Source organism: Haliotis asinina, chromosome 16 (genome assembly GCF_037392515.1).
Source record: "Haliotis asinina isolate JCU_RB_2024 chromosome 16, JCU_Hal_asi_v2, whole genome shotgun sequence".
Taxonomy (NCBI): Eukaryota; Metazoa; Mollusca; class Gastropoda; order Lepetellida; family Haliotidae; genus Haliotis; species Haliotis asinina.
In genome coordinates this window covers 13,304,247-13,312,148 of record NC_090295.1, presented here as the reverse complement: position 1 = coordinate 13,312,148, position 7,902 = coordinate 13,304,247, and positions in this window count along the sequence as shown.

Genomic DNA, 7,902 nt, shown 5'->3' with positions numbered 1-7,902 from the left:
AGCGAAAATATACAGCGACAGCTCTCGACGACACCACGAAAATAAATGGGCGTGACCAAATGTGCTCGAGAGACGGAATTTTAGTTCAGCTTGTCGATACGGAAACTGACGAATGTAAGTGGAATTAGTGGAGTTTCCTCACTAAGAGGAAGACCCAGCACGTGGGTTGGCGAGATTTGATGATCTTAAAGACGCCTTGTTCAGAAACATTGTTAAGATGTCAACTCCGTTATAACGCGTTGCGGCCCCGTGTAAGTTCGCGTAACGATGAACTGCTGTTTATTAGCACTAATTGGGTACCTATTTCCAGTTGGCGTTGTGTTTTATCGATATCGATTGATGTAACTGCTGATTCTAGGACACACATCTATATTATCCTCTTTCAACATCACCATGTTTCAGAGGGAAAAGTGCGTTACATATCACACCGTTATAACGCGCAGCTGTCGTCGTTATGATCTCACAGCAGCTGAAGTCATTTCTTTTATAAAAGATATTAAAACAAATACAACAGATTTCAGAAACATCACATAACAGTAATTATGTGGTGACATATTTGAAGAACGAGAATAAATAAGATCACTTCGCTATAACGCGCTATAACCTGCCTGTTTGTATGTTGACAACTCGCTTGTGAAATATTGACTGTGTTTGTCGTTCACTCTATGAAATATGTATAATTCGTTCGTGAACCTTTGTTAGTTCCAGTGCAGACAAAACAATTATCTGGCAGTGTGCAAAGGTGTACCCCGGACAAAGTGAAATTACGAGCACTATGATCATATATTAAAAAATAATGGTGTGTTTTTTGTTTGTCTTGTGGAGGGGGGGGGGGGGGGTCTTTTGTTTCTTTTCATTTTTGTTGGGTGGGGGTGGCGTTTGTTTGTTTTTTTTCATTGTAGATCATTTGACTGAAATGCCTTTTTATCAGCCAACCTGCGCATAGAACTGATTTTGTTTCCAACACCCTGTTTAAAGGAATTCATACGCCGAAGTCTTATTATCCACACGGTCCGAGTACGCATTTGCATTTAATATGCGAGGGTACATGTATATTTCCCCAGCAAAACTATAAACTTCGTTATAAAGCCAACCGCGACAAATTCAAAGAAGTTTAAACTGTGGGGCTGGATGAGCAACCCCTATGTTCACAATCCATAAACGCATATGTTGATCATAAGAAAAAGTCGATTGTTGTCTTAAAAGGACATTGTTGGTAATCGATATCTGGTAATTGATTAAGAAGTATTATCACCATGGACTGATTTGCTGAAAAACGATTCAAGTAAGTGCATGTTATCTTTTTACGCAAATACTCGACCTTTCCTTGTTTAAAGCCACGGGTTATTATTACTCCCGATCGATAAAATCCCCTGTTAAGCTATGGAGGAATTACGGCGAATTTAATTTAAAAACACCGACAATTTAAAAGAACCAATGTTACTTTTTCGTCTAATCTCTTCGTTCAGCTTCACATTGTATTTAATATTGAACCGGACACTGAAACAGATAAGATCCATGCTTTGTTTCTTATGTAACGGAAGAGCGCATCCTTTATATTGTTGAAATGTGTATATGGACTTGGATCCTGTCAGTTACGGATCTACGACAATAAACCACTGATGAAGGTTGAGTCTATGTTCCGCTGTGTCTAAGGACTGAAATGTAAACGATATTATTCGAGAAAATACAACTACATTGATTTTACAATATATTTCTCTGTGTCTATTGACTGCGCACCACATGCAGGTTTCATTACTGGACGGTGGGGGGAAAATCAATATGTGGCAAATATGTGGCATAAACTCCATTGTTCATAATGACCGAGAATAAGCCCAGCAGCCACGTACCTAATCCTAATCCTGCTCATCCCTACACAATAGCTGGGAGTGAGCGTTCACTGCGGGCATCTGTCTGATGCTCACTGTGACACGATATCGCCAACACAAATCAATATTTTCCGAGTTTAGCAGAAAAATCTCGCTCCGTGACTGAGGATCATTTTGCTGGAATATTTTGATTTTCGGTCACGTTTGGATTTTCAGGGTTGTGTGTCTTAGCCTGTAATGGGAGGGGGAAAGAGTGTGCGGTGGGGTGAGAACGGGGATGGGGTAGGGTGGGGTGGTGAGGAGCTGGGGTTGGAGGTGGTGGGGTCGGGGATGGACACTCCACGTGTTTTCAGGAACGTTGTAATAACATCTGTACTGTTGAAAGGATGTAGGACTGTGGAAGGGATGCAAGGAATGTAGGGTGGTAGGGTTGGGGGTAGGGTAGCTGGGAGGGGCTGATGTGCTTTCGGGTAATTTGCTTAGCGTTTTCGAATTTCAATGCTATTTTTTTAATATTGTAATGTCAAAATTTATATGATTTTCGGTTGACTATATCGTGGGGATAGGGTAATATGGACTCAGTCCATTGTGAGTACAATCTTAGTCATTGTCTCGGATGATATTATTTTGACAGAAACAAACACTTCTATTCAAAGTGAAAAGGGCCCAGAGTGAGATGGCAGATTCTGAACCAAACGAAGCCTAGGCTTGTTTCATTTAACTTTTGAATTGTAGAAAGGGCTGGAAAAGGCAGGGGAAATAGTGCGATTCATAAACTGAGAGTCAGAGAGATGGCTGAGGGTGGATTCATTTATAGTGTCCAAGGAAGCGTCGGGTGGAGTTGTACACTGGAGACAATGGTGATGAAAGGAGTCACTTGGTGGTGAGACAATTATTATTCCACCGTCGGGTTGGAGATTGGTTTCTCTCGACAATGGAGGGAACAACAGTCACGACAGTGCTAGGACGGACTGGGGTGCCGAATAGGGGTCGTGTAGAAAACGGAGGACATTAGTGTTTCAGGGACCAAGGAGGAAATGGCGAGTTTTGGATGCAGTATATATATGATACCATGGCATCACGGCAACACGCCGAGGTCACGTTGGTGCTGGTGCATGAGATATATATGAATGTTGCAGGGCATGAAGCGATGTCGACGCAGACAAAGATCAAGTTACATGTGGTGGAGATGGGGGGTAAATTTATCACATGTCGGGTTGTGGAGGGGGGCCTTCTTTACACCATGTGTTTGCATGTGAGGTGGTGGCATGCCCGAGATTGGCCCCTGCATGTTTGGGGGAGTGGGGGGAGTGTTCTGATGCAAGTGTTAGGTGTTGTTGATTATTGTCGGTGTCTGTCAAAGTGGGGAGGGGGTAAAGGAAAATGGTCAGCCTGACTCTAACAGCTTGTTCAGATCGCCGTTGTCTTCAGAGCCAGCTGGGCAGTATTCGACATGTGCTCTACAGGGTGCCAATGAGCTGATGGAGCGGGTGGGATGGTGATGGGTGGGCGTTAGGGGGTGGGGGCATGGAGGTACGTTTGCGGCTGCCCCATGAATCATTTGGTGAGCTGACGGGAACGGGTGGCTTTGAAATAGGGGTAGCTTAAGAGATTTCACCGACCATGTGTCGACTTGGGAAGTGGGTGGGGAACAGATTTGGTTTGTGGCATATGTGGTGAATGATGACCCATCCGACATTGGTAACTGATGCCTCTCAGAAATAAAAATAATCCAAAAAAGATTTACGCTGAAAACTTCCATCTAAGTGTGTGGTGTCACTAACGGGGTCTTAGTACTATATAACACCTTTTACAAGAGTTACAAGCCCCTGTGTTCCATTTATTTGTTTGTTTGTTTGTTTGTTTGTTTGTTTGTTTGTTTGTTTGTTTATTTATTTATTTATTTATTTATTTATTTATTTATGGGATCTAATGTCAATAATATCGGAAATCATAATAGACGTAGGAATCACAGACTTATAAGTAGTCTCTAGAATGAAGGAGAAAAAAAATCTGATGCACTGACCCTTTTCTTCAACTTGCCGAAAATATGTCGAGTCAGCAGTTTTAACAATTTGAATTTCAATGAAGCTATGCATGACAGTGAAACGATTTCAGCGTCATGGCTGCTAGGACGACTTGATTTATGACGTCTTAATATCTGAACATATACTGACCTATCACATAAGAGTAAAACCCCTCAATCCAGACTGTGCCGGGTTCAGATATGAAACGTCCGCAAAAAGGACTTGTGGGTGAATTTCGTTCACACTTCCAGAAGATGCTTCCCTGTATGCAACCTCACCCACAAAAGACACGTCAGGAAATAGATATGACCGACTGTTTAAAGATTTGTGTAGGGAGGAGGAACTGACTGCGGGTTACAATGAGTGCCATGCTGTCATAGTATCCCAAGAAAATAGTAACAAGACCGGGCCACAGGTCACAGGTGAAGTCGTACTTTATGTTCATGTTCACGATATTTCACTAGGTCGAAAATATCATCATTACCTGACTGAAAGAACCGATTTCTATTAGAGATCATGTGATATTTGTTATAACAAGGCATGAGTGTTTACTGACTGCTACTGCTGAAGGGGACAAAGTCTGAAGACAAACATGTACCTTAGGACGGGTCCAGTCTGTTTTGAGGTAGTAGAAAATTCCTGTATCTTGTTTTTGCCTTTTTTTTCATTTTTTGTTTTGACTTTGTTTCGGGTACATGTCTGTAGTACCTGTGTCGACAACGACCCCTTCATCACCAATTCTTGTAACATCCCCCCCCCACCCCCACCCCCAATAAGATACGTCTTGAATTACTTGACGTTTAAATGCTGCTTTAGAAAAAAATAGTTGACACGAAACAATATATTTGACTCATGTTCATCACTTCTAAATCCGGTTCAAAGAATTCACATGATCTTATTCCAATGCGGCGATTCACAAATGTGCTTCACGAGGTATTCCTTTTTAACGCGTACTGGCTAATACAACGGACCTCTACTCGAAACCCTGCACTGTTGATCATTATTATGTGATATGAAACTACATGTCAAGTGCACGGCCACATGATCTTGGTCCCGAGTGATGTGTACATGACGGAGAATTTAACATAGGAAGTCTACAGCACAGCCACCAATGCGGAAGTGATCTTAAGTGAACATATGTAGGTTAGAGACCATTAGGTTTTCATGACCCTGAGAGAGAGTGAGAGTGAGTGAGAGAGAGAGAGAGAGAGCGTGTGTGTGTGTGTGTGTGTGTGTGTGTGTGTGTGTGAGAGAGAGAGAGAGAGAGAGAGAGAGAGGTTGCACTGCTCAGAGAGCATTAGGTTTCCAGGACCTTGAGAGAGAGAGAGAGAGAGATTTGCCTGGCTTGCTCTGCTCAGAGAGCATTAGCTTTCCATGACTCTGGGAGAGAGAGAGAAAGAAAGAGAGAGCGGGAGAGATAGATTTACCTGGCTTATTTCTCTACTCAGCGTTATATGTCGTTAAAAAAGCAATAATTGTGTCTTTCGTAACGTTCTCAACAGTAAGATAGCTACACATGCTTCCTTTCTGAGAAACATACCCTGTGTTTCTTCATACTACGGTTCAAGTTGCTGATTTCAACGACAATAACAACAACGTGTCAATCATTCCCAGTACACAAGCGTGTGGGTGAAATTTGAAACACGAAATCAAACGACTTAATTAACTTGACTTTCAGTGATAACAGACGCGGATCAAGAAAGTATTTCAAGACTAAGCGACCATCTTCCATACGTGATATAAACCGACGATATGTCATTGTGAGAGAGTTGATGATGTCGCCCGCACTGACGTTGGTGTTTATATAGTTTTAACGACCGGGGTGCCCATGTAAAAGACAACATTAGAACCACAACCGTCTAAGGTCTGTGCTAAGGTATAAAAACTACTTTCACCTCCACATTAAGATCGCTCTATACAACAGCATCAGGGTTAGTTGGAAATAAACATCCGGTCAAGATAATGTATACACCCATCTGTGATTAATGATGAGATAGGCAATAAATGGTTATTCGATAGTGATATGATGTATTTAATACCTCTATGTATCATAGCTGTCGAGAAGTTAACAGAGTCCGTTAACAACTTTTAGCGGATTAACGTTTCGATGTCATTTAGTGTTCGAATTTTCAAAGTTATACCATCTTTTGCCAATGTTATTTGTGATGCAGATATATCATGATAGTTTTCAAAGCGACCCAAATCATTCACGCTATGAAGTTGACTAGTTTGACTAAAGTTTAATAAAGAACGTATTGACATCACATTAATGCATGTATACTTATTCAAGATGCAGTTTGTTTGAAAAATATAAACAAAACATAAACAATCAGTCGCTAATGAATGCATCAAATAAAATACTCACATAAAGCGGTGAACGAAATAGAGATATTTCACAACGTACCCTGTCCACACTGTTTGACGGTTAATTCCCATGTGAAAGCCAAATACAGAGGCGCTTTGTCTTTACGGGCTTTGTTCAGTGATCGCACCCGCATTACTGTCAGATGTGACAGCCCCAGGGACAATGAGTAACGGGTAAGTTCATTTGGGGGTCTGACCCGGTAACTTGTCACTTGTACCCAATGAAACGCGGCCAACTTTCCCTTGTCGTAACACCCAGCAAGAAAATGCATCCCTTTTCTCCTTACCTCGCCGTACCATGCGGTTTAATGGGCGCAAAGCAACTTTGTATTTATCTTCATTGTAGCGCAATGAAACGTTAATTAATTGCAAGGTGGAGTGAGACTTTACGGATGCTACTCGTTAAAGGGCATGTTTGCGTAATAATGATTAAACACCCGTGTAATATGCTTCTGAAACATGCGTCCGGGAAGGGTTTCAGTAACGCGTTATAACGAGAGGAATACATGTATCGTTTTAAGGCATTCCATATGGGTAGACACCAGGTTTCACTATGCAACCGGTTACCCTGTGGAAAACTGCGCGTTTATGGTTTACTTTCCTCCGTGAGAAAGGTGGATGGCTGGATGCTATATACATGCATCCAAGGTGACAAGAAGGCATTGCCTGTCAGGCGGAGTTAAGACTGACTATGAAATGTACAAGTGATTGATAGATACATACACCCCTGCCTTGCCGGTTATACCAGTCTGGAGCGTACACTAGCATGCTTTGAAGTGAATCATGTTGTGTGGAGCTGAGCCACAGGCACGTCCACATGAAAAACATAAACGTAAAGAACAATTTTTCAAAGGAAAATATCTGTTTGATAAATAAGTTGGTAGATTCATTTCATTTCGATGTCTTATAATTAACGCAATAACCTCATTCTTCAGTAACGTTGAGACAAGCATTTACAAGACATTCTAAAAATATACGTTAGTAATGAAAATATAATTTTACTGAATTAAAGCATATTGTCAATTTGGATAGCAGGGTCTTCGGATGCAGACCTTCGAATGAAAAAATATTCAAGATGGGCAAAGTGATCGCTGGTAACACCGACCACACAATTTCGATTCCTTACAAGAGTGGGATGAAATCCCAACAATGCAGCCCGTGATATTCTTGAAATATTGCCTAACGAGCAACTATATATACTGGTGTAGACGACGCTGCGAAACGCGACAAATATATAAATGAGCATTTTGGAGAGTGTAAGGTATGAATAACTCTGTGTTGACCAATAGATTATTCCTTCTTCAATAAATAGCTTTTAGCACAAACAGCTTTTCATAAGCTACACTTATTAGTCTATATTAGCTTACTGAATCTGAAGTTTCAAACGTTATGTGTAGTTTCATAGGTATCTCAACTGTATCAATTTAAGTATCAGACCATGTTTTATAAACCTTTAAAATAATTTGGTTTCTCATGCTTTAAGCAAAACGTGACAAAAGAAGAAATAAATATCGCCAAATATGTTCGATGCTTGTATCCAGAAACTGTAAACATCACAATCAACAAATAAAGTAGCTTTTAAAATCAAGCATTTGGTTTCATATATTTAACGTCATAAACAAAACCTAAACTATACATCCTCAGCTAACAACGAAAAAATGTTGATTTATCACACAGTGAAG